General features: G+C 36.0%; 1 protein-coding gene and 1 long non-coding RNA gene across 4 annotated transcripts in view; one reads left to right on the top strand and one right to left on the bottom strand.

Moving 5' to 3' along the window:
• ATXN1 (ataxin 1) overlaps positions 1-17,758 on the bottom strand; it is a 654,648-nt gene extending 636,890 nt beyond the window's left edge. For 2 of the 3 annotated variants that reach the window (XM_051970650.1, XM_051970648.1), the window contains exons 1-2: positions 17,507-17,758; positions 8,359-8,473 (exon numbers count right to left, since the gene is read on the bottom strand). The gene's annotated coding sequence lies outside the window, so the exon portion shown is untranslated. Of the gene's footprint in view, positions 1-8,358; positions 8,474-15,882; positions 16,657-17,506 lie in introns of those variants that run through there. The other variant, XM_051970649.1, reaches the window with a different exon arrangement.
• A 599-nt stretch (positions 17,759-18,357) lies between these two features.
• LOC127564877 (uncharacterized) lies at positions 18,358-22,479 on the top strand. Its single transcript, XR_007954385.1, has 2 exons — positions 18,358-19,210; positions 22,080-22,479. It is a non-coding gene; the product is annotated as an uncharacterized LOC127564877 (long non-coding RNA).
• Positions 22,480-26,997: the final 4,518 nt, after the last annotated feature.

The following is a 26,997-nucleotide window of genomic DNA, read 5'->3' as shown; positions in this document are numbered from 1 at the left end:
TTTCTCTCCAATCTAGACATATATGTTAATTTCAAATAAAATAAGCTCAAGATACTTCCAATACTGTTTTGTTTTCTCTTCCACTAGAATATAAACTCCCTGAAGGCAGGAGCTATTTCTTATATTTGTAACTCTAGGACAAAGCACATAGTAAGTGCTTAATAAATGCTTTTTAATCATTCATTTCACTTTTCCCCTTGGTCATCCATTGTCCTTACTCTTCATTATACCTTAAACCTCTCTCTTTCCAATGGGATACTTTCTCTGTCTGTAAATGTGTCCAGAAAGCTCCATAATTTGGGGAGGAGGGGAGAGAAAACTTCTTAGCAGCTTCTCCCCTATATCTTCCACCTGCCATTCTTTCACAGAATGTTCAAAAGATTTTATACCTAATATTTCCATTTTTACTGTAATTATTGTATTAATGTTCTCCGGAAATCAAAAATTTAAAATAAACATTTTTTTTAAAAACATCACTTTTGGATTTTCTGGTTAAGAAGTTCCTGTTGAAAGCAATAAAATGGGAAAACATTTTTACAGTCAAAAGTTCTGATAAAAGCCTCATTTCCAAATATAGAGAATTGACTCTAATTTATAAGAAATCAAGCCATTCTCCAATTGATAAATGGTCAAAGGATATGAACAGACAGTTCTCAGACAGAAATTGAAACTATTTCTAGCCATATGAAAAGATGCTCCAAGTCATTATTAATCAGAGAAATGCAAATTAAGACAACTCTGAGATACCACTACACACCTGTCAGATTGGCTAGAATGACAGGAAAGATAATGCGAAATGTTGGAGAGGATGTGGGAAAACTGGGACACTGATACATTGTTGGTGGAATTGTGAACACATCCAGCCATTCTGGAGAGCAATTTGGAATTATGCTCAAAAAGTTATCAACCTGTGCATACCCTTTGATCCAGCAGTATTTCTACTGGGCTTATACCCCAAAAAGATCTTAAAGAAGGGAAAGGGACCTGTATGTGCAAGAATGTTTGTGGCAGCCCTCTTTGTAGTGACCAGAAACTGGAAACTGAGTGGATGTCCATCAATTGGAGAATGGCTGAATAAATGTGGTATATGAATGTTATGGAATATTATTGTTCTATAAGAAATGACCAGCAGGATGATTTCAGAAAGGCCTGGAGAGACTTACATCAACTGATGTTGAGTGAAATGAGCAAGACCGGAAGATCATTATATACTTCAACAACAATACTATATGATGATCGATTCTGATGGATGTGGCCCTTTCAACAATGAGATGAACCAAATCAGTTCCAATAGAGCAGTAATGAACTGAACCAGCTATGCCCAGCAAAAGAATTCTGAGAGATGAGTATGAACCACTACATAGAATTCCCAATCCCCCTATTTTTGTCCACCTGCATGTTTTATTTCTGTCATAGGTTAATTGTACATTATTTCAAAGTCCGATTCTTCTTGTGCAGCAAAATAACTGTATGGACATGTGTACATATATTGTTTTTAACATAATACTTTAACATATTTAGCATGTATTGATCTACCTGCCATCTGGGGGAGAGTGTGGGGGGAAGGAGGGGGAAAATTGGAACAAAAGGTTTTGTAACTGTCAATGCTAAAAAATTACCCATGCATATATCTTGTAAATAAAAAACTATAATAAAAAAGAAGTTCCTGTTGACCTCCTAACCAATAAATCCAAAGCCATTTTCTTACGTATCAACCTCCTAGACTTCAGTGAGGTTTTGACTCATAATCACAATCCATATAGAATATATTCCAGTCCCTGCTTTCAAGAAATTAATTTTTTATCAAAGGAAAAGACAAGGACATATATGATTAAATTCTATGTACATATATACATGTGTGTTAAAAAAAATCTATCAAGTGTCAATTATGTATCAAACACCATGCAAGCTATCTGGGATACAAGTATAAAAAAAGATTTGAAAGAAAGAAACACTCTTTCATTCAATAAGTTCACAATCTAATGGTGGGAGAAGTAGGAATATTTATAACTTTAGTTGCATTATACATTTTCATATATACATATATGCCTATATGTATATGCACACAGAATAAATATATAGAATAAATGAGGTGATAGATACAAAGTAGTTTGGGAAGAAAGACATTAGAAGTAGAGAGGATTCAGAAAGGCTTCATATAATAGATGATGTTTAAAGTACATTTGAGAGAACTGAAGGATTCTCTGAGCCACATATGAGGAGGGAGAGCATTTCAGGATTGGCAATTGACGGGAAATGCAGTACCATGTAGAAGTAATAGAGAGTTTGACTAAACCATAGAGTGAGAGAAGAGCAAAGATGTATAATGAAGCTGGAGAGATAGAGTGGAGTCTTTATATGTGAAATGAATTTGTTTTATCCTACAAGCCAATAATGTTCTGGCTACTAGAATTTTTTGAGGAGAGAAATGAGAGAGTCAAACTTCTGCCTTAGAAATATCATTTTAACAGTAGTTTAGAGAATGGCTTAGATAAAGGAAAAATTTAAAACAGGGAACCAATTAGGAGAGCTATTGCAGTAGCATCCTAAAGACTTGAAATAGATACTAGCCACATGATGAGAAAGAAGAGGACAACTCTAGGAGATTCTATAGAGGTAGAATTATTAAGGTTTATTAACTGACTGGATATTTTGGTGATCACATCCATTTTCAAAGCTACAACCATCAATTTTATGAGGATGGACATGTCCTTTGACAGGGATATTTGGACACATCCAAATGGACATGAACACTCTGATGTTTCTGTAAACTCCAAGTTTCAAACATTAGATTGCTATAGTTGACTATTCTGTCTTGTGAACCTAACCTATGTCACTGATCAACTAATCTATTTCTTAGCCAATACCAAATGGTTTTGGTGACTGCTGCTTTATAATATAGTTTTAGATCAGGTACAGCTAGACCATCTTCATTTGATTTTTTTTTTCATTAATTCCTTTGAGATTCTTGACATTTTATTATTCCATATGAATTTTGTTGTTATTTTTTTCTAGATCATTAAAATATTTTCTTGGAAATCTGATTGACATAGCACTAAATAAATAGATTAGTTTAGGGAGTATTGTCATCTTTATTATGTTCGCTTGGCCTATTCAAGAGCACTTAATATTTTTCCAATTATTTAAGTCTGACTTTATTTGTGTGCAAAGTTTTTTTTTTGTAATTTTGCTCATATAATTCCTGACTTTCCTTTGGTAGATAGATTCCCAAATATTTTATGCTGTTGAAAGTTATTTTGAATGGAATTTCTCTTTGTATCTTGCTGTTGGATTTTGTTGGTGATCTATAAAAATGCTGAGGATTTATGGGGATTTATTTTGTATCCTGCAACTTTGCTGAAGTTATGAATTATTTCTAATAGTTTTTTAGTAGAATCTCTGGGATTCTCTAAGTATACCATCATATCATCTGCAAAGAGTGATAAACTCCACATTTCAATATTCAAGATGTATATTTCCAACTGTCTACTAGTTATCTCCCCATAAGGTTATTTTACCAGCACCTTTAACTCAACATGCCCAAACTAAACTCAGTATCCTTGGATCTAAAATAGTTCTTCAGCCTTAAATACATGTTTCTCCCAGTGATCCAGATTTATAAACATAAGGTCTCTCGATTTCTTCCTCTCCCTAAACCCCAATAACTAATATTCACTGATTTCCACCCTCATATCTCTCAGGTCTCTCCTTTCTTACCTATTCCTATTATCTGTTTCACTCCTCTAATTCATTCATTCATTTTTTAAATTGCTTTTGCTCAAATGGTTGAAAAACTCAACCATTAGTTATCTGCCACCTTCCAAAGCCTCATCCTTCCAGTCCATGTAGCACACCATGATTATTTTTTCCTAAAATAAGCTCTGATCATGTCACTAATTTGTTCAAAAATCTTAAATAAATCCTCAATGCCTCAGATAAAGAGCCAATTACTGAGCTTGAGTCTAGGTGGGTTGAAAAGCCAGGGGTGTGATACAGCCGGCTGAACCAACTCTAGAAAGTTGATTGTTGAATTTTTAGTGTATTTATACCTCAAGAACTAGCAAATGCTACAAATTAGGACTTGGTTTATTGTTTTATTGATTGCATTATTGACTTATATGATTGTCTATACTTAAAATAATGGAAAAAATGTTAATATTGCAGACTAAACTTAAAAGTATGTGGATCATATATTTATTTTTCCTTGTGTAGAGACAGTTGTTAAATATTTAACATCATGTCCCTGATTGAAGCTACAAATTGATATTGGTTTCAGTCAGTTTTATTAATTTTCAGTTTAATCTTCCATGTATTATTTCTGTGATGGCCAGCAAGACTGAACTACTGCTCAATATTCCCTAGAGAAGCTCTAGGCTTTTCTTCCTCCATACCTTTCCTCCTCTACCTGGAATTCAATTTATTTCATTTAAATGCAATTTAACATGCAACTGATTAAACACCTATTATATACTAGGTACTGTACTGTATACAAAGACAAAAAGCGATATGATTCCAGCCCTCAGCAAGAGAAGATGGAACAAAGGGAGAATGACATTTGCTCATATAAGAAAACATTAAAATATATGCAAAGTCAATTCAAAGTCATAGGGAGGGGTCATACTTCCAACTAAGAAGATCAGGAGGATCTACTATAAAAGTTAGCCCTGTGAATTACAATAGATAGAGGTGAGGAGATAGAATATTCCAAGAAGAAAGAATAATCTACAAAGGTCTAGAGAGAGGAAATGAATATTGTGTATAGGGAAGAGCCTATAAATATAATTTTGATCAGAACATGTAGTATCTGAGCAGAAATAATGTGAAGTAAATCTGGAAATATATCCAAATTGCGAAAGGCTTGAAATGACAAAAAGACAAGCAACAGGGCAATAGCAAACTACTGACACTTTTTGATCAGGAGAGTAAAATGGTTAGTTATATGTGCATATGTATTTTGGGGCTTTCAATTTGTCAGTCTGGTAGCTATGTGGATGGATGATGGATCACACAAAGGAAACATGTCTTCTTCCTCTTCTCTTCCAAATCTATTAAAACTCTAACTGCATTTTCAAGCTCCAGTTCACATGTCATCTTCTTCATAAAGCTTTCCATTATGAATCCAATTGGAAAAACTCTCCCTCTTGTTCCCTTCCAAAACACTTTGTTTTCAGTACCCACATAATATGGTAACAACCTCAAACCCTAATTTTTCTGGGTATATATTTTACCTACCATTCTAGACAGAAAACTCCAGGAAAATAGGGTACATGTCACCTCCATCATCAGATCCTTGAAAGAGCCATACTCAATGGTTTGTACACAGTAGGTAGTCAATAAATAGTACAAAATAAATGAATGAATTAAAACTGTTTTCAGCATATTACTGTCTCAGTGAAATTTAAATTCTGACTTCCTCAAGCTAAAAAGCATTTGTAAATAAAGCAAAAATAAATATCTGTGTTCAATTAAAAAAAAATCCACATACCTTAATGATTACTCTAAAAGGGCAATGTGGATGACATTGTTTGCCTGCCCAGGTTTAATAGTCAATTGCACTGTCTATAATAAGATCATTATTTATGCAAAATGTTTAGATAATGCTTATAATATTGCTTTACATGCAATCACAGGAAATGTCAGCTGCTTGAAAATCCAAGGTGACTTTGCATTACATTGTCAGTAATACAATGTGAGTATTCATCAGACACTAGACTTGATTAACACACTATGAAGAACTGTGTTTCTTTTCAGCAAGTTGCATATATTGGCCAACAAACAAGAATTTGTCTTTGACTTCCTTTTTTCACAATAAAGCAATTTTCTAAGACCATAAGATAACTTTGTTAAAAGTGATCTACTCTCCTTAATATTCCAAGCAAAAAGACAGATTGCTTCTGGCCTGTGTGAACCACATGCAATTAAGTTATTTTCCCACAGAAATTTAAGGCATGAATTTGTTAAGTGTTGGAATTCTTTGCCTAACGTTTAACTCTTCCAGTAATGGCAAGAAATTATTAATTTAAACCAACTTGCAACAGAAGGCAAAAGGCATGAATTTGAATGGAACAAACTATTCCTCCGTGCATTGGGTCTATTTTCATTAAAGAACAATACCCTGCCCTAGAATTAATATAATGTAAAATAATGTGTTTTACATTCTATAATGATCCAGTATACATATTAAAAAAGTTATTCCACAATTGGGATTTCTCTAACTGACTTTTCTGATGTAGAATTCAGTAAGATTCTGGAGCTAGTAAGTTTTTATGGCATAAAACCAAAACTTGCTTTAGGGTTGAATTCCTTATATTATATTACAACAATATGAAGGGTATTTGATTTCTATGGGTACTATATTGTTGACAAATAGAATTTGTATGTTATTTTTATATTCTATATTTGTGTTTATATGTTCTTGGCTAAAAGAAAGATCTAAGAAATTCACAAGACACAAAATGCTGGCACAATTATTTTGCCATCTTCCAACAGTCTGCAATGTTAATAAAAGGAAAGAGAAATTAAGTATATTTATTTTCTTGGAAGCATGTATGGATCAGATGGGACACCTGTAATGTTAAAATTAATGAGATGATAAATAGATACATAGATACATGAATACATAGATAGAGATAGAAGTATATAATCTTTTTACAATGTTTTCATCAAAAAGTATATACATCAAAATCATATTTTCAGTGAATAAGTAGATTTAACACTTTCTACTTAGGAAAGTATTATGTGAATCTTTTTTAAGGCTATAAATATTTTTAGAGTAATTATTTCCTAAAGTTTACAAAATCAGATTATGGTATATCATGCTTGTTCAAAATGGGTTACACTTAAAATAAGATATAGGAATAGAAGTACAAGACAACTTTATCTAGAGTTTATCTTTCTTGAACTCTTGTCAAATAAACAAATTATTTTTCTGAAAATCTTAGATTAACTGAAATACAAGCTAAGATTCCATTTTTTAAAGGCCAATTCAAATGCCATCTCCATCCTAAGGTCTTTCCAGATTCATACTCTGCCCCTTTGCCTATTCATAAAGACCCACTCTTTTGAATTACATCCTGCAGTGTACTTTATGTTTTTCTAACATATTTATCATGTATTGCAGGATACATGAGTTATCTGCATTTGTAATATATGTCCCTACTAGATTATAAGTTCCATGAGTACAGGGACAATGTTAAATTTTGCTGTAGCATAGTGGCACACACACACACACACACACACACACACACACACACACACACACGAGAAAGAACTTCATAAAGGTTTAATATAAATATGCACTTATTTTGTTCTAACTTATAGTTATTTGTACTTATATCCTTTAACTTAATAGATGGTAAATTCATTGAAGATTATGTATCATTTTTATTCTTGTATTCCTACAGTGTGTTGCATAAAGAAAGCACTTCATAAGTACTTATTAAACTCAATCTAACCATTCCAGGGTTCAACAAACTTTGCTGCTAGAAAGTTCTCTATTAGATCTAACTTGATTCTCTCCTGCTGTAATTCAATTTCCTCTTTTCCTGTCCTCAATGAAGAACAATGAGTCATCAGCCTTCACAAACACTCCATATCTAGATGACTATCCAAGTGTACTGTATGTGAAGAAATCAGGAAGTTGTAAAATGCAAGCAGGCTAAGAGAAAAAAATATAGAGTCACAATGGGTGTTTGCTACAAACCAAACAGATCCTTTGTATTTTTTTCCAGTTTCTATATTAATCTTTCATATTATTCTATAGCAAAGTCTAAAGGATTAAAAACATTTTATTCTCATGATAAACCATTTGATCACAAATCTTTTTGTTTCTTTGGTTAATAAAAGTAACCAATAAAATTACTAAATGATCCTATAACCCACACAACAAGAGAATGTTTGAAGTTGTTAACTACCCCAAATAATTCCATAGCTCCTCCATGAACTGTCTATCCTCCAAGGACTAGGACTATATTCAAAAATACTCATCTCCAGAAGGTGGGCTGTAGGGGAAATGGATTTTTTGGCCATGCAACTGCCAAAGACAGAGTATCAAGAAAGGTTTATGATCTGTGTTGATGGAAGGACTATCCATATGGAAGTAATCACAAATCTCTAAAGCAGTTTAGCAATAAATGTAATAAGGCAAAAAAAGTCTGTATTTCCTTGGTAATTACTTCTATGTTCCTTTTCACTTTAATTATATAGACATTGCTATTCCTAAACTAGAAACAAAGCAAGTGACATGATTTAACCTTTGAAGGATAAGTTTTACATAGAGCTTTTCTAGAATATATTTCTTTATGGACCAGACTGCCTAAACCCTAAGATACAAAATAAATAGCATCATGAAACTCTTACCTGATTTATAGTATGCTTCCCAGTAGTGATGATGGGAGAAGGGACTGCTGTACAAAGACCATGAATAAATCCAAAGTCTGAATGGACCACCCTGCTGGCTTGCCTTGTGATGCAGCTGCAACAGTCCAAAAGTAAAGGAGATGAACACCAAATGGAAAACAAAGTAACTTGCCTTTTAGGGTTCAAATTTAATTTTAATGGATTGTAAGAACAGTAACTTCAGAGATATTATCAAAAACACAGAGAATCCCTCACTTCAATGTCTGCCTACAAACACACAATATTCTTTTTCTTCAGGAGAGATGCAGAGAAACACAAACGAGCTTCAAAAAAGCTAAATTTGTTTTCAATTAACAGAACCAATGAGTGATATACCAAAGGCACATCAAACAAATTATGACCACTAAAGTGGCTCAGCTGCCTAGGTTAATGTTTGTTCCTTCTTCCTCTATATAGTTAGCTTTGTTTTGTTCCACAGCTTCATCTTCTCCCTCTAAGTTTTGTAATTCTAGATAAATTCATGATCAATCACAAACAGAATCAGGTAAGCCTGTGCATTGATGCTAGCATAGAAAGCCCATTCCACCATTTAATCAGTATCTAATATTCAACAACATGCTAATTCATCCATTCATTTAGGGACTATTGTATATGCACTATAAAATGTGATTTCTCTCCCTTTGTAGAGAGTATATATACAGTCTAATATAATTTGAGGGACAATCATAAAAAAAAAATCATTGCTAAGATCAGAATTCTTATCCCACAAGACTAAAAGGGTAAACAAACAGCATTTCCTAAAACTCAGAGGATAAAAAAAAAATTTACAGCTATTATCTATTGGTTCTCACATCTTCAGAGAAATAAATTTCCTTCTTTTTTTTTCACCCTAGCCATCAAAAACCTGGGTACTTCTAGTAATTTTATGACTTAAATCCTAAACCTTGTTAGGCCAATCTTAACAAGACTTTTTAAGTGCAGGTAATGTTTAGTTGTTCACACTAAGCAGGGCAGACAATGGATATAGTTGGCAATTCCCAAACCATATTTTTGGCATTAGAATGAGGTGGTATAACCTTTGATGCTGATGTGCTTTCCAGTTATGTTCTGCTTTTAACTTCCTGATTGCATAGGCAATCAAGTCAAGAAAACAACATCCCAGAAGCATGTTGGGTGTCAGGGAGAAACTAGTTTGAGGTTAAGAATATGATGGTAATAGTCCCTCACTACAAATAATGAATAATGAGTAACTGAGTCAATTGTCCTTGAGAACATGCCAATGTATAACAGTAGTCAAATCTATTTGCATCCAATCTAAAGAATCACCAGTTTGCTTCAGACTACTTTCAGGAATCCAGTCTAATCTAGCACATTTCTAGGATGGAAAGAAAAACAAATCCATTCCATGTCCAGTGCTTTTCAAGGACAATGAACAAAATGACCATTTTTTTCTATTACAAATATGCATTTGAAAGGGAGTATTAATTTATATCAATATACTGTGTGCTTAGTACTATATTCAATATCTATAAGAAGAATAAAAAAGTAACCTCTTATAGACACAATTTCTTTGACATCATCTCCCTGGAAACTTATAACCCTCAAATGAAATAAGTATTAAAAGTATTATTGACCCATTTGACAAATTAGGAAACTGAAATCCCATGTCAAATGGCAAATAAGTATCAGAAGCAAGATTCAAATTCAGAATTTCCTGCCTTCTCCTTGTCCAAAATGACAGTGCTGGACTTGATGGCCTCTCCCTTCTTTTCCACCCTAGACATTCCAAACAGAATGGGGGCTACAGAAGCCCCAAGCCTTGGAGAGTTTACAAATGAATTAACAATTGTATGGAGATTGCTGAAAGAAATTCTATTCAGTGTATTTGGCTTTCAAAAGACCTCATAAATGGGTCTTGCTATCACCCAAGCCCATCTACACTGGAATATTAAACACTTGAACATTTTTTGAATAATGTGCAGCTAGTGTGTTTTAATAGATGGCTCTAGGACTTCATACTTATTGGTGTATGCCTTACTAGTCATGCATATATTTTATTTTCACCTATTACCTGAAATATAAGGTTTTTAAGAGTTTAAATTACAAAGCTTCAACATATCTAACCATAGTGCCAAAAATTAGGCATGACACTAAGTGTGTAAATAATGTCTATCAAGTTAGTGTGTCTACTAGTTCTGGAAGAACTGGGTCTGCTACAGACTACAGGAATTAAGACAGTCAACACAACCTATGACACATCATTAGAAAGGAATCCTAGAATGAAAGGAAAATATATAGCCAAAGAATTATAAACTTTTAAAAGATTACACTTACTAGGAAAGTTTGCCTTATGAAAAAAACTTTAAAATTTAATTATACAGCATAACATAATGTTCTTCATAATGCTTGATATTCAACAGGTGTAAAAGAAGAGTAGAAAAAGGGAAAAGATAACTTCCCATGCATTTATCAAAAAGTAAGCTCTGAAGGAATTTTAGAGACATAAATCCTTACATAAACCCTGATGATAGTCATCTTCAGCAATTTCTGAAACAACACGAGATTGCTTAAAGAAAACTCGCAGAAATTGGACTCAGCCATAGGATAATACACTTCCTTACCCAGTGATCTTTTGCCATCTAAAGTCTCAGTGCTGATTACACTAAGACAAGTTTACTACAAAGTAATTTTCCAAGTGCACAAGATTTACATTATGATCATTATGAGCATAATTTTCATTATTCCATGAATTAGAGGTAATAAAAGTTATGAAATATCAGTGAAACCTTTCTACTGACACCACAAATTTCAAATAATATATTCTTGTGACACATTTAGGCATTTTTGTATAATTTGGGGACAGAGATAATATTTAGTTCAAGCATTTCTACTATACTGCTCTGGGAAATAGACAGATAGATATGTATGTATAACATATGTATGCATATTTACATGTGTTTCCATGCACATATATGTTTTATGTATACCATACCAACTTCCCAGGGTGCATGTTTACATACATATATGTATACATTTATTTATACTTATATGACCACACACACACACACACACATATATAATTTCTAGGAAAAGTTAAGAAAAACCAGAAAATGCTTCTAGCAATAATGATCTTGTTATCTAAATAAGATTACTATTTATATTGCTGCTACAGTTTTAAATATTGGAGGAAATTTAAACAATGGAGGAAAAAACTGTTAAATCCTGGTTACATCAAAGCACATTTAAAAATAAAATGAATCTATATAATTTTTAAAGTATCTTTTTTTTTCATCCTAGGCATTTTTGTCCTAGGCTATTGTGCTTCTACCCACAAAACAAAAAAATATAGACAAGTAAATGTGTTTCTATTTAAAGTTTGGGTGAAATCTAAAAGAAATTAACATGTTAATAATTTAATATATGATAACAAGTTGCAAATATCCCATACTATGTATAATCTCCATAGTTAAAATATTACCTTGTATTGATTTATTATGATGATATGTTTTGAAAATCTAAGGAAGAACTATTATTAATGCAGCTAGTCTCTTATAGTTAATGTACACAACCAACGATTATCTACATTTTAATATGTGGTTAGGATCTGTCCACATTACAAAAATCCCCATAAACTATGACAATTTCTACAACATGGCCTCCAGTAAACTGTTGGTTTTCCTTTTTAATGATTAAATTATGCCTATAAAATCAAACATTCAAATTCTGTCCCTTTATTTTAGCATTATACCTGGTAATATTGCTATGGGAAACCAACATACATGATTTTAAATTTTAACCCTAAACTTCTAATAATATACTCGCATTGACTTAGCAACACCAATCCTCCTTCCCAAGATAAATTATTTTCAGGAACTCCAGTCTATTTGTGTTCCCTTTAAAGTTCTATTACCAAGACAGATATCTAGGCATTTTGGAGTCCAGAGTATGTGTTCACTTTCAGAGAACTATATTTTAGTTATCAACATCTATGCCTCTCTTTATTAATAGCGTCAAGGGTTAAGCAAAGAAAGTTCATTGACTTTAGTCAGAAATTCAATGAGCAGGGCATTGGGGTGCTAGGGTATGTGGATTGTTAGAAATCAAACTCATTAAAAAAGCAATGCCCAAATGGAAGAAAAAAATCATTTCAGAAAAAGAATGAGTCCTTGAACTCTATAGTGACAAAGAAAACACCAGTCATAGAAATGTTTTTTTTACTAATATTTTTATACTCTCTTAAGGCTGTCCTTTCCCAAGACTCCGTAGCAACTGATTCAAGTGTGTTGAAACATAAACTTAAATGAGGTTATTTTCAGACATTTGATACATAATCTAAAGGCTTCGGGATTTTTCTTTAATCTGTTTCTTGGAGTAAAAGAGAATTTGTACAGGCCCTGAGGCCTTGCTATAGTATTTTCAATAAAATACCACTCTTTTTGTCAAACTTTTCATAATGATGACTGGGGGGAAGGAGGGAATCATAGTTTTTCCTAGTCCTAATCGGATACACAGTGTTCCCTCTTTTACCACAACTTTACCTGTGCTATCCAAAATACAGAATCACTTGGTACAATGAAGCACTACAGAGACAATAATTTGCTGGAAATTATAAAACAGTATTAGTGAGAGCTGGACAGATGCAGCAGCACCCACAGTCATTCTGTACAAACTTGTTTTCTCTTCTGAGGATGATTTCTTTTTCTCTTGTCCCAAGTCACTTTTTTTTTTCCCAGCTACTTTAAAATAAATGTCAGGCAAGCTTTTTTCTACCTGTGGCCCAATGATAAATAAGCCAAAATCTTAGCAACCTCTTTTCAGCTAGACCATACAACAAAGAAGTCACACAAATTAAATGAGAATAGTTTCCTAAGCCTTCTGTAAGCAAAGTGAGTAACTCCCTTGCTTCCAGCAGTTCAAAAGAACTACAAATTCAGATGAACAACACCTAGGATTGTAAACTGACAGAATCACAATTTCTTCATAGGCACCAGTAACCACTGTCGTTTTTATCTTTCTGTATAAAATTGGCACATCTAGCTTATTTAAATGTTTCCTATGATTTTCTAGGTATCAAGTTTTAGAATTACCAAGCTCTTGCAACAAAAAATTTTTTTTGCTCTATCTAAGCATTTAATAGTGTGGTGGTCTAAATATAGTATGAACAATAACATATCAACATGTAAAATCCTCATTAAATAATAAAGTGCCATAGTATAATTGAATTAAAGGGGAATGGTTATTTTTATATAGTTATATTTTTATATGTTTATAGTTATATATATACATATGTGTATATATATAAAATTATATTTTATATAATACAATAGTTAGCTTAAGAGACAGGGATATTTTCATGGCTCTATTATGCCCAGAAGAAAAAGATATAACTTTTTTGAAATTAACATAAAAACATATGTAAAAGATAATTTACCTTCACTATGTAGCCTAAAAGACCACCCTGGAATATGGATGCCTTTTTTTCAATACAGCTGTTATAACTGCAGGAAGAATGTTAATGTGGGCAATGTGGACTTTTTCCAAGTGATTTGGTGAACCCCTATAATTTAATCCTGTCAATTAAATTAAGGAAATGTGTGTAACCTGCAAACTCTAATAGTTTCTAGAACTCCAAAACCAAAAAGGACCAAATTGCAAGAGAAAATTTCTCTTTAGTAAGCTTTGAAAAGGTTGGTTAACAAGTACCAAATACTTGTTGATCTGTTAACAATAAATGCCCATTGGATTGTCAAGTTCCATTTTATTTGTGGAGAGATACGTTTACAAATTGCACACACAGTAAAATTTGATTTACTGTGGAGTAGTATTTCAGGAGTGTCTTTTATAAAAGGAGAATAACTAGAAGCTTAATACAGTATCTTCCATCTAAATCACTGAAAGAAGATTCAGTAAAAACAGTGAAGTCCTCCTCTTAGAGTTGGTAGGCACAAATACAGTACACAAAACACTTGGAGTAGCCTAGTCATAAGACAAACCCACCTGAATGGACGAGAAATACTGTCTGTTGCCATGGTAGCCTGATCTAATTACATGACTGATCAGGGCTGGAGTAAGTGCACTGCAAACCTACACCATTGACATGTATCTACATGATGAAAAAGACAGTCAGACAGAAGGTTCAAGAGAACCCATCAACCTCTGCTTTATATAGAGGATGGTATTAAAGCCTATTTATTAGAGAGAACTACTAACTAGTAAAATATTGAATGATGCATGAACAGTTAGAGGGCAGAGAAGATTAAATAGCATGGTATTAGCAGCTATGATGCAACCTCTTTCCAATAGCTTATTGTGGGATTCCCACCCCCCTTCCCTTTTCTCTGGTAGCTCCCTCAGTCAATAACCTTCATTCCAAGGAGTCAGCGGATCAAACTATTTTCATCCGCTGAATAATGCAAAGAGGTTGTCGGAAGATGGCAGGGATTTCTGTTAACTGAAGCTTTCTTCAGTAACCCAAATGCAAAAAGCTTACCTAAGACGTTAGCAAAAGTATGCCTAAAAATATCTGATAAGTAACTAACAATTACTACAAATCTCTAACAATGACGATTAAATATTAAATGCAGTCTACGTTATAAAAAACAAATGTCACCGAACTGGGACTACTCTATTTCTGAAACTGAACTTAAGTCACCTACGGACACACTGCTTTGTAGTCAAGACTATATTTGAGGAGAGAATGATATTTCAAAGCATTAGTTTTTATTCTTTATGCACAAAGGGGTCTTCTGATTTTGTTAAACTGAATCCTGAGCATCTTGTGGGGGAAGCTCAGAATCTCATCCAGGATAGATCCAGTTTGGAGGAGTCCCTACTGCACAGCATACGGTAAACAAAATAAAAATAGCTTGTTCTTGTTATCCACATAGAGCATTATATAACCAGCTTCCGACTTGCTTGCTTTTTTTTTTTTTTTTTTGCCATTACTACTCTTCAGCAATTTCCCCATCTGCAAAAGTATTTAAATGTTCCCAATTTTTGTATGGTTGTAGCTATCAAAAACAACAAAACAAAACGGTGTTGGAACGGGTTTTAGCTGATTCCCAATGTCCTTGGAAACTGTGCAGTGTTCCCCCCCCCTTTCCTCCTCCCCTCTACTCCCCACAATCTCCAACCATCACCCTCAATCCCTCCTCCCTCACCCCCCACTAAGGTTCTCCCTAGAAAATCTGAATTGTTTTACCACTTCTAGCAAAAAACCTGCATGGCCTGAAATAAAACGAAAGCCCAGCACAGGAAGTTTGAGGCCAATTGAGGTGGGGGGAAAGGTGAAGAGGTTGAGGCTGGTGCAGAAGAAACCAGGAGAACAGAGATGCCCAAGCTCCCGATCTCAAAGTCTCTCTCCAAGCATGACCCCTTCCCCCAATACACACACGCGCGCGCACACACACACACACACACGCTCCTCTTGTTACAACACCTCACTTCTACCTCTCCCCTTTTGGCCCAGCTTGCATACCCTCCCCCTCTCCCTCGCTTGCCCTCTGGGGACTGGCCTGCACTCACTCAGCACTGGAACAAGTAGGAGGCTGTGGTAGTGGTAGTGGTGATGGTGTCTCCGGCCTGGCCCGGCCCTGAGTGAACAGCGGGGCTACTGGGCGCATCCCAATCCCTGCAGCGCCTCCTCCTTCTCCTTCCCCTCCTCCTGGCTTCATTCACCCTCTCAGCAACCACACAACCCTTTCACTCTAGGCACGGGGGCAGGACTTGCCCCGCGGCCACCAGCTCCTCTACTACTCTCTTACGCTCTCTCCCGAGTAACGTGTAGCCGGCACCAGCGAAAAGCCTTCCCCCACCCCCCAGAACCGAGTGCTAGCCAGGCACCGGGCAGCCGCCGCCGCCGCCGCAGCAGCAGCAGAGCAGCGGCGACGGTGGAGGCAGCAGCAGCAGCAGCAGCAGCAGCAGAGGCTCCACATGATCAGGAAGCAGCCGCACAAACAAGGCAGTAGACAGCCAGGGCCGCCACTCCAGCCGCCGCTGCTCCGGGCACCCACAGACACACTCACGCGCGCGCGCGTCCCCTCCCCGTTACCCTTCTCAGCCTCTGTGTCTCTGTGTCTCTTTTTCTCTGTGTCTCTGTCTCTGTCTCTCTGTGTCTCTCTCTCTCTTGCTGTCACTCTCTCACACCTCCCCCCAGGCTACGCCCCCTCCTTAATATTCCCACCCTTCTAGTCAGGGCAATAGGTCTTGGCCACTTACAAAGTCCTGGTCAGACACCCCCTTTTCCCCCCACACACATATACTTCCCCTTGACGTGTACACACACACACACACACACACACACACACACACACACACACAGAAGGATAGTCTTCCCAGGCTTAGCGACCCCCCAGCAGCAAGGAGGAAGAAGCCGGTAAGCTGGGAGTCCAGCCCTCCCCAGAACGAACACATACCTACTAGTGCACGCTCACTCACATACACACACACACACACACACACACACACACACACACACACACACAGCACGGAGTCCCTCTTCCCCAGTCTGGAGAGTGCAAAGTGGGGGTGAGTGGGGTGAATGTTGCGGGGGAGGGGGTTGAGGTGGAGAAGAGTGCAGGCTGCCGCTGACTCCCCCTGCGCCACCCCGAGGGAGGACATTTCTTACATGCACTCGGGAGCCCGAGTAGCAGCAGCAGCAGCAGCAGCAGTAACAGGGGTGCAATGAATCTCCCCGGGCACTCAGGGACAGTCCACCCCCCGCCCCCTCCCTCCAGGGGCGCGTGTCCCCCACCCCCACTCCCGCCTACACCTATTCCATCTGCTTCCTGGCCTGTTTCCTTAGCCAATTGCCCCAGCGCTGGGAGTGGGGGTGTTGGCAACAGAGAGGCTGAAGCGTAGGAAGGTTGTATGTACACACACGCACACAACATACACACACACAACACAACGCGTATTATTTTCTTCTCTGCTCTTCCAGCTGTTGTTGGTGCCGCCGCCGTTTGAGGGTTTGGGTTGGATTTGTTTGTTGTTGTTTTTGTTGATGTTGTTCCCGGGATAGCAGAAAGAAGGGTCTTAATCTATATAAGGGGAGAAGAGGACGAGGAGGTGGGGAGGGGGGAAAGGGGGGAGGAGAGTAAGAAGGGGGAGGGGGAAAGAAAGAAACAGGAGGAAAAAAATAGCCACTTACTGTAAAGTGTAAATGGATCTGGGGTTGCTTGGGAAAGGGGGGCAGAGGGAGAGAAACAATGTCTTGCGGTGGCTGTTGCTGCTTGCTGCTGCTGTTGCTGATCCACAGGGCTTGTTTTTTATCCCCCTGCAGTGAAACAGGTCCTGGACGTCTCTGCCACTGTAGTAGAAATGATGTCTGCGGTATACACTGCTCTCTCCTCCTCCTCCACTCCCCTCCCTCTCTCCCTCCTCCCTCCCCCCCCCCACTCTCTCTCTCTCTTCTCTCTCTCTCTCTCTCTCTCTCTCTTCTCTCTCTCTCTCTCTCTCTCTCTCTCTCTCTCTCTCTCTCTCTCTCTCCTCTCTCTCTCCCCCCTCTCTTCTCCTTCTTCTCTCTCTCTCTCTCTCTCTCTCTCTCTCTCTCTCTCTCTCTCCTCTCTCTCTCTCTCTCTCTCTCTCTCTCTCTCCTCTCTCTCTCTCTCTCTTGCTTGCTCGCTTGCTCCAGTATGTAAATGTGTAATAGAAGCCAAATATGGAGCAGTTGGCTGCCGCTGCAACCGCTCAAGGATCCTACTGGGGGTGGGGGGGGAGTGAAAAAAGCAGGGGGGGGCGGGGGCAGAGGAGGCCGGACCCGGGCGGTGGGGGGGGGGGGGGGAGGGAGAGGGGGAGGAGGCAAGGCAACTCTTTGGCTAACATCCAAGAGAGCCACACAGATTATTGCATACGCACAGCAGAGCCCGGCCAGCCGGGCTTAACCCTTCCTTGGTCTGCACAGCCTTCTTCTAAGAATTTACGGGGAGGGATTAGGGTTGGGCGGGGGCGGGGGGGTGTCATGGGGTAGGGGGAGGCGGGAAGCAGTTTTCATTCCTGAAGTGCACCCACTAACTACTCCTCCGAAAAAGTAGCTTTGTGGGTGGGAGGAGGTGAGGGATATGATACTGAAGAAAGAGTGTCAGAAAGGAGAGGTCAAGATAGTGGAGCTGTCTTATTTAAACCTCGGAGGGTGGGTTCTTACGCCGCCGCCGCCGCCGCCACAGACATCCCCCTCCCTCTTCTCCACACACACTTCTTTCACTTCCTTGGCAAACTGGCAGGGAAAAGTCTCCGGGGAGCTCCGACTGACTTTTTTGCTGAAACCCCAAGGAGGTTGCAGAAGTGTCGGCTAGAGGAGAAGAGGAGGATCAAGGTGAGAGAGAATTACTCAATTGTCACTGGCCTAACCAAACTCACAGCTCCGCTGGACACTGATGCTCAAAGTATCTTGCCTCTGCTAAAGGAACAGTTCCTGTCAACCGTGAAACCGGTTGGGCAAGCAAGTGGGTTAGGAATTTAATGCTTGGGAATTCATTCTTTAATGCAGAAAATCTAGGGTGAGTACAGGTTCCTGAAATCCTTACTAAATTCTGCTGGGGAAACTTTGAGAGACTCCCCTTATCCTAGGTATACATTTACCACCACTATCTCTGAAGCCTTGTTAGTAACTGACTATCCTTTTCCCTTAATCTCAAAAGCAGGCCCAGAAAGATTCTTTGGACCCGGATGTTCTGTAACTATTTCTAATGTCTAATGTCTAAGCAGAGCAGCCAGCTACAACAGATAACATCGTTTTCACCTGGACAATGTCAAGTTCATTGATTTAATAAAAAATGAGGTCCTAGTGAGAGATGGGGAATGGCAAGCATCAAGTAAACTTTAGAGGGCTTCAAGCACATCCTCTGGCTCGGTGGTAAGCTCCTTCTTCAAGGTTGTTAGGGTTTTCTTTTTCTTTTTTTCTTTTTTTTTATCCTTTAGTTAAATGTTACCTCAGTAGGAAGGAATCTCTTTCTGAGAAATATTCACCTTGCCAACAGGTGTGGCACACATAGACTAGGAAAAGAAGCCACATTCATGCTGAAGCAAGCTCAGCTTCCTCTTGCAGCAGATAAATGGGAATCTATAGGTGTCAGGACAGTCAGACCCCTCTCAGGGAGCTAGGCTGGCTGGAGAAATAGGCAGTTCAAAGATAAGTTTAACATTGCTATTTAATTCTCTACTTGTTGCTTGTATGTTGAACTTGATGAATCGTTCAGCTTCATGCATGTGTAGCTGAAATACATTAGTCAACATGTCATACAAATCCAGAATCATCAAAAGAAATGTGGTGTCAGCTTGAAGACCCCTTAAGGATTGCAAAGCCTTATACTTTAGATAGGAAAATAAAATAATACATAGAATATGAAAAATCGCTTTTTCTATTATGATGAAAACCCAAGCACATAATTTATTACTCATAAAGAGTGATTGATCATCACTACTCATTTTAACATTTTTATTTATTTTTACCATTTGAAAATCCAGGGTCTGCTGTACAATGACATTGTTGGTCTCATTACAGCCTCTAGTGGACAGTTATGATCCATTTCTCAAAAAGCTGTGATCTTTTTTGTTGTTTGAATTGATAGGCATTAGCAAAGTGAAGGTTGTTATCAAATAACATAAGAAAACCTAAAATTTTAACTTACTCATCAAAATGGGATTTTGAACAAAAACAGGAGTCACTCCTCTTTTGTAAGCCTCAGGTATTATTACTGGCTTGTGAATAAATAGAGAGCTGCTGCTATTCCTTTCAGCTTCAGACAGCTTTCATAAAAACTAAATTCATCTAAAATATTTTTATAACAGAAAATATTGGTTGCCATGTTTTTGGCTTAAGTAAGACATTTTTATTCCAACTCATAATCTGCAGACTGTCCAATCCACCTCCAGTCTATTTTTAGTCATCTTGCATTAAGAGAAATTTTTTTTTAATAAAGAGAGCAAATATTTTTATTATTTCATTGACATAAGCAGTTCAAGTTATTTTAACAGCTTTCAGAAATTAAAACTCATAATTCAGATTAAAGTTGGTCAATTAATTTAAATGCACCCTTAAGGAAACTAAATCTGTATATTACTAAGATAGTAAAACAAGAATGTGCCATTAATTTCTGAGATGAACACCAATAAACTATGACTTGAATCTGTAACTATTTCTTCCTGCTAGTCTAAAAGCTAAGCATAATTCTCATATACTATTTCACGATCTAGGATATTGGAGGCAGTTGTTTTCAGATGAGAAAGGATTAAATTACAAATAAGAGAGATCTGGCACTGTCTCTTTAAAAGTGAGACTATCTCATGCAAATAAAAGCTTAGTCAAAGAGGAGTACAGCTTTCATGAAGCAGTAAGCAAATGTGTAGTACTATAGTACTATTCACAAACCAGATATTACATTCACACACGGACAAGGCAAACTTTAAAAGGCAAGGAAATGTCTAGTAAAGCCTTCCATTCTGTCCCCTACTACCATTGTACTCCTGGATTCGGGGAAGCTTCCTACCTAACATATGTCCTGGATTACTTAGCTATCAGGAACATATAAAGAATTCCACCCTTTAAATTTTATTGGTTGCATGTTTGTAGGATTAGAAATATTCTATCAAGAATGGTTTTATATCTTAAAATAATTTGCTGTAAAAGAGTAATTTCCAAAAACATAACTCTACAATATCTCACTTGAGTCCTCTGTTCATTTCCCCACCACCACTCTGTCCCCTTATCTCTTTTGTGCCTATTTCTAGATTCCATCAAATTTTGCCTTTAAAGGGTTGAAGTTTTTTTTAAAAGAAATAATTATTTTCTTCTACTTCTGTGTTCTAGTTCATGACCCCCCCGGATTTGCACACACAATAGTACCCCATCCCCCCTGTGAAGACACTCTACCCCGCTGAGGAAATTGTACTGAGATCTTGATGAGTTAATGTTTCCATCAAAGCAGTAGAGGGAGCACAAGTGTGCTGAATGTAATAATTGTATGAGTATCCAACTTAATGACAATTTAAAAATCTGTTTATTAGCAGTCACCAGATAGGTATGCTTTGTTTAATTATTGACAGAGCTATAGAGTTAAAATATTTACTACCAGGTTATAGCAGTTGGAGATTTGGACTGATATAGGTTTCTTTTCAAGTTGAAGGCTCAGCACATATATTTATTTAGAGTTTTTATTTAAATTCTTTAATGGAATTTGGATCTTATTCCAGCATTCAACTCTCAAATTCACAACACACCCGAACCAAACACTGTAACTTTGGATAGGCTTTCCTTAAAAATAAAGTTAATTCATAAACACAGTCAACCTTATCTCATTTTAACTGAAGAACTTGGAGCAAAAAATACATTTACATAAGCAAACACCAAATCAAAATCATGTTGTTTATAATGAAATATTATTTTAAGAATACATAGGTCTGAGCATTTCCTATCAGTTCGGACCATTTAACTTCAAAGCACATGATAATAATTTATTTTATATTTATATAGCACTTTATATACCTTTTACTTTTCACCCTTATAGTCTTTTGAGATAAAATGAGATGATAGATGAGGCAATTGAGGTTAGATGATTTAGGCAAGATTACAAAGCAGCCTCAGAATTTGCTGGAAAACCCATATCTACTGAGTAGTGGTTCAATTGCATTTTTTTCGTCATACCTGTAACAAATTCATTTCCTACTGATCTATTCAAGAGGCCTGGGTTCAAATCTTGACTCTAAAATTATTATTGTTTTCACAGGGCAGTCATTTGACCCTTCTGAACATCTTTCTTTCTTTCATCTATATTTCCCTGAGGGAACCAGTCTGACTCTTAGATGGTGAATATTTATTGTGATGAATGAGGATATCTCTGAAGAACATCAGTCCTACACTCCTGCTCAAATCCTATTTAGTTCCTGAATCACTTTCACAGCAGTGCTCAGATTCATTGGGTAATGGGGTCATGAAAGGTCAATTCAGCAAACTAATATAAGCTGCAAACCATACCATTTAAATTTTTTTTTGTTTTTTTAGAAAACAGAGAGCAACTGATCAATACTTTACTTGTGATTCAAAAACTCAATTACTAATTTGAAAAAGTTAAAAAATATAGGCTATATCATATATGTATCTTTCCTCATTAAATTGATATAAAATTACATTAGCAAGTTCTTGTGTTCTTTAGCTGGTAAACATATATTTATTTTTATCTTTTTTTAATTGCTGAAAATAATTTCCTCCTAACTGAGTTTAAGCAATGCCAAGTTTCTGCCTGCAGCAATTTGCTATGGCTGTATAATAAACCTCAGCAAGCAAGACTTTATCATGGAAACATTGACAGACCCTTAACTATGCTATAATAAGTAGGGTGTTATCCTACATGTGTCATTACAAAATATGAGCAAATCATAATGCCCATGGAAAACAAATACACTTTCCTTAGATTACACTCCCAAATAGAACTAGGCTGACTAAAAAAAGCAAAACAAATTTTAAAAAAACCCAAACCACAACACAATAGACACTAAGGTCAAAATCACCACACCCAGACTGAAGTAGTCGGGCTGTATACTTGGCATAAGGGAAGCTTAGGGAACATGCTTATGAATCATTTTCCTTTCATCATCTACCCATAATGTGGGACAACAGGCTGCTGGGTAATGAAAATGACATCACTAATACTTAAAATTAAAATATTTTATATAAGATAATTTGCACATACTTCATGCTTCAATAGTGTTGGCCTTAGGGTTAATTTAAAATAAATATATGTTTGCAATTAAAAATATACACACTTGGAATTTGTAAAAGTTCTAAATGTCACATTGGCCCATGATTAATACTGAGAGTTGGAAGATAGCCCAGAGATTGCCAAGGAACCTAGAGAATGGTGTATGGAATCCAGACTGGGAGATTTGGGTTCTCATCATGTCTCTGTCTACAGAGTAAGAGCTGGCCCATGTTAAATAAATCATAACTCAAATGAATTCACTTCCCTCAGTTTCCCTAAATGTAACACATAAATATGAATTGTTTTCTATTACACTATGTTTTGGGGGGCCTGAGATGAACATAATAGTTTGTAAGGGGCAAATGATACTACTTCTGAACAGGTTTTGGTCTGTCAGAGAATGTGTGTGACTTCTCCATGACTCACAATTAGTGGGTCTCATGCTTAGAGCTTTTGAAAAAAAAAAAAAAAAGCTTAAACTCCATAAGCTCTGAACTGCCACAACATATTTTTTTTAAACAAATTGAATTTACTTGCTAGGTTTTGGGCATGATACCAACTACTCAGCAACTTGGGGAGATTGATGTACAAACCTTTGCTCCATTTAGAAAGCATAGGCCCTCTAGATTTACAGCTGTTCATGCTGCTTTGGGTTGAATGGTCTTGGGCTTATACCTTCTAGTAACAGATGGTTTATGCACTGTGCTGATAATGAAAATGAAATAATTTGCCTCCTAACTAGAAAAGAGAACAAAACCACCAGAAGGGGAAAAAAAAAGATTGTGGTTTCTGTTGTTGTCATGGTATATTTTTTAACCTTTCTAATGAATTTCAGTCCCATGTGAGATTTGGAAAGAAAAGAGGCAAAAGTTTTAAATTACTCTTTGATTTTAGATGCAAGTTCTAGATAAATTTTCATTCAAACACACACAGAAACACAAACTGTATTCAAATTTAAATGTAAGTTAGTAGCCCTTAAATGCTAGGATTTCTAAATATTAAAAATCACATCACAAAAAAGTGGAAGCAGTTCATATACTCACAAAACAGATCATTTTGTTTTCATGAAAGTGAAAGGATTTTGTATAAATAAAATTAATGCATATCATAATAAGTGAAGTACATAGGCAAAGAATCTTTGTATCATACATTTCTTATAAGGGTTTAGTATCAGTAAGCTTTTAAGTACCTACAATGTGTCATTAACTGTGCCAAACACTGAGGATAAAAAGACTAAGAAGGATCCGTTGGACAGGTAAGAGGAAAACCAGGAAAGAAGAATATGGAAATCTAGAGAAGAGAGAGTATCTAGAAGAAGGTGCTCAACAATGGTAGAAGCTGTAGAAAGGTTAAGAAAGGTGAGAATTGAGAAAATACTGTTAGAGCTTGGAGTTAAGAATTTGGTAACTTTATAAAGAGTAGTTTTAATCAAATGATGAGTTTGGATGAGAGACTGCAGAATAGACTGAGGGAAAAAAAAGGAGAGAGGCAATATCCAAGCTATATAGACAATTTACAAATATAAGGCCAAAAGCCATTCCCTAATCAAGAGATATAAGCAATTATCAAAAGAATACTTGCAAATTAATAGTCATATGCTAAATGTTTCAAACAAAACATGTTCTGAGGTTTCACCCATATCCAGAAAATTGACGTGGGTAATAAAATATGGGAACAATAAATGCCAGAGTGAGTGTGAAAAATAAAGACCACTAATACCTAAGTTAGTGGAAGTATGAATCTGTATAATTCTACAAAGTATAATTCCAAATTTATGCAAAGAAAATGATTAAAATGTCCGTACCCTTTGACCCTAAAGTTATTCCACTAACAAAAATAAAAGCAAAATAATAATAATAACAGCGCTTTTTGTGGTCATAGCAAAGTAAATTTCCATCAATTGGAGAAGAGTTAAACAAGTTGTGGTATATGAATATCATGAAATATTATTGAATGCAAGAAGATATGAACATACATAAATACAGAAAAGCATAAAAAGACATTAACTGATACAAAATGAAGTAAACAGAGCCAGCAAAACAATATACATAATGACTATATCAGTGTAAATGGGAGGAACTTTAGCAAAATGACAACAAATAGACTCGACCCCAAAGACGAGATATGAGAAGTGAGAAGTTCACAGGTATGGAAAGTATATATAATGTCAGATTGTTTTTAATGGATTGACTAATTTTGCAGATATTTCCCCTCTATTTTTTAAATTCTTTATTACAAAGGATACCTTTTGGGTGAGAGTGGTGAGAGATGCAGGAAAAATCTAGGCAACGTAAAAATTAAAAATATTAGCAAAATGTCATTTAAAAACAACAAAATAAAACAAACTATCAGATTGTATAAGCTTGATGTTTTAATGTAGCTCTTTTTGCACAAAGGAAAAACAGGCAGCATTTCAAGGTTTAGAATGAGGGAGATGAACTTTGCTTACTATTGGCTAGGAGTATTTTGAAACCTACTCAAGCATTCCATTAAAATCTTGGCATTATGCTATTACAAAAGAAGTCCATTCTTCAAATTCAAATGAAAGCCAAAAGATACTATTGGGCTATTAGAAGAGGCATAATTTAAATGCAAACAACCTTTTGATGTTTTGAAAATAAAAAGAACAGGTAAAAATGCCCAGTATTAAATATTTGATGGAACTAGATGTGTTTAATTCTTCTGTAATCTCTTGTGACATTGAAATGAATGGTTATAAGATGTCAATGCAGCACAATATTTCCTTTTCTTCCTGATTTGACTTCTACCACCAAAAACCTTGTGAATAAGGGTTACAAATGGAGTGCCATTTGCATGATCCAATGGGAGAAAAAAAGACATTGGACTGAAAAATCAGTAGACCCATTCTTTCTTCAACTCCAGCATTAATTTGTTATAAGACTTCAAACATATTCCTTTACTTTTATGAGTTACAACTTCCTCATCTGAAAAATTAAAGGTTAGGATAAATTGGATTTTAATGTTCTTCTAGTACCTACAAACTTTAGACCTCCACTATTCTCTATCTTTTTATTTTTAAAATATAGAGGCAAAGTGTTTTGATGGTGAGAATATTAAGCTTGAAGTAAAAAAGATTTATTTGTTTTCCAATATTGGTCCTGGGCAAATCATCTAATCTATGTGAGTTTCAAACAACCTCTCTACCCATTAAGTCTAGAAAAGTTCAGAGAAAATTTCTTACACTAATAGATTCAGGTATACCTTAACTACTCTTAAAATATTTGCCACCATAAAGAATTGGAAATTGAAGTGTTGCCTATGAGGTTGGAGAATAGCAAAACAAATTAAGGTATATGGTTGTGGTAGAATAGCATTATGCTATAAGAAAGAACAAGCAGGATGCTCTCAGAAAAACCTTCTATGACTTATATATGTCTTTTTATAAGACTTATATGAATTATTGCAAAGTGAAGTGAGCAGAACCAGAACTCTGTGTATAATAATAGCAATATTGTAAAATGATCAACTGATAATGACTTAGTCTCTGTGATACAATGATCCAAGAAAATTCCAAAGAACTCATGATGAAAAATCTTATCTACTCTGAGAGAAAGAACTTGATGGACTCTGAATGCAGATAGAAGCATACTTTTTTAACTTTATTTTTCTTTTGGGTTTTTTTGGCTGATATTTTCTTTCTCAACAAAACTAATATAGAAATATATTTTGCATGATTATACATGTATTATATATATATATATATATATATATATATATATATATATATATATATATATATATATATAGCTTGCCTTAAAGAGGAGAGAGGAGAGGGAGGGAAAAAATTTGGAAGTCAATTTTTTTAAAAGAATGAATGTCAAGATTTGTTTTTACTTGTAATTGAAAAAATATAAGAATTTTTTAAAAAATAAAATATTTGTCACCAGGACTATCATCACCACTAAAGTTCAATTTCTTCCTTTCT

The sequence above is a fragment of the Antechinus flavipes genome, chromosome 1, assembly GCF_016432865.1.
Source record: "Antechinus flavipes isolate AdamAnt ecotype Samford, QLD, Australia chromosome 1, AdamAnt_v2, whole genome shotgun sequence".
In the NCBI taxonomy this organism is placed as follows: domain Eukaryota; kingdom Metazoa; phylum Chordata; class Mammalia; order Dasyuromorphia; family Dasyuridae; genus Antechinus; species Antechinus flavipes.
This window is presented reverse-complemented; position numbering and strand designations above follow the sequence as displayed.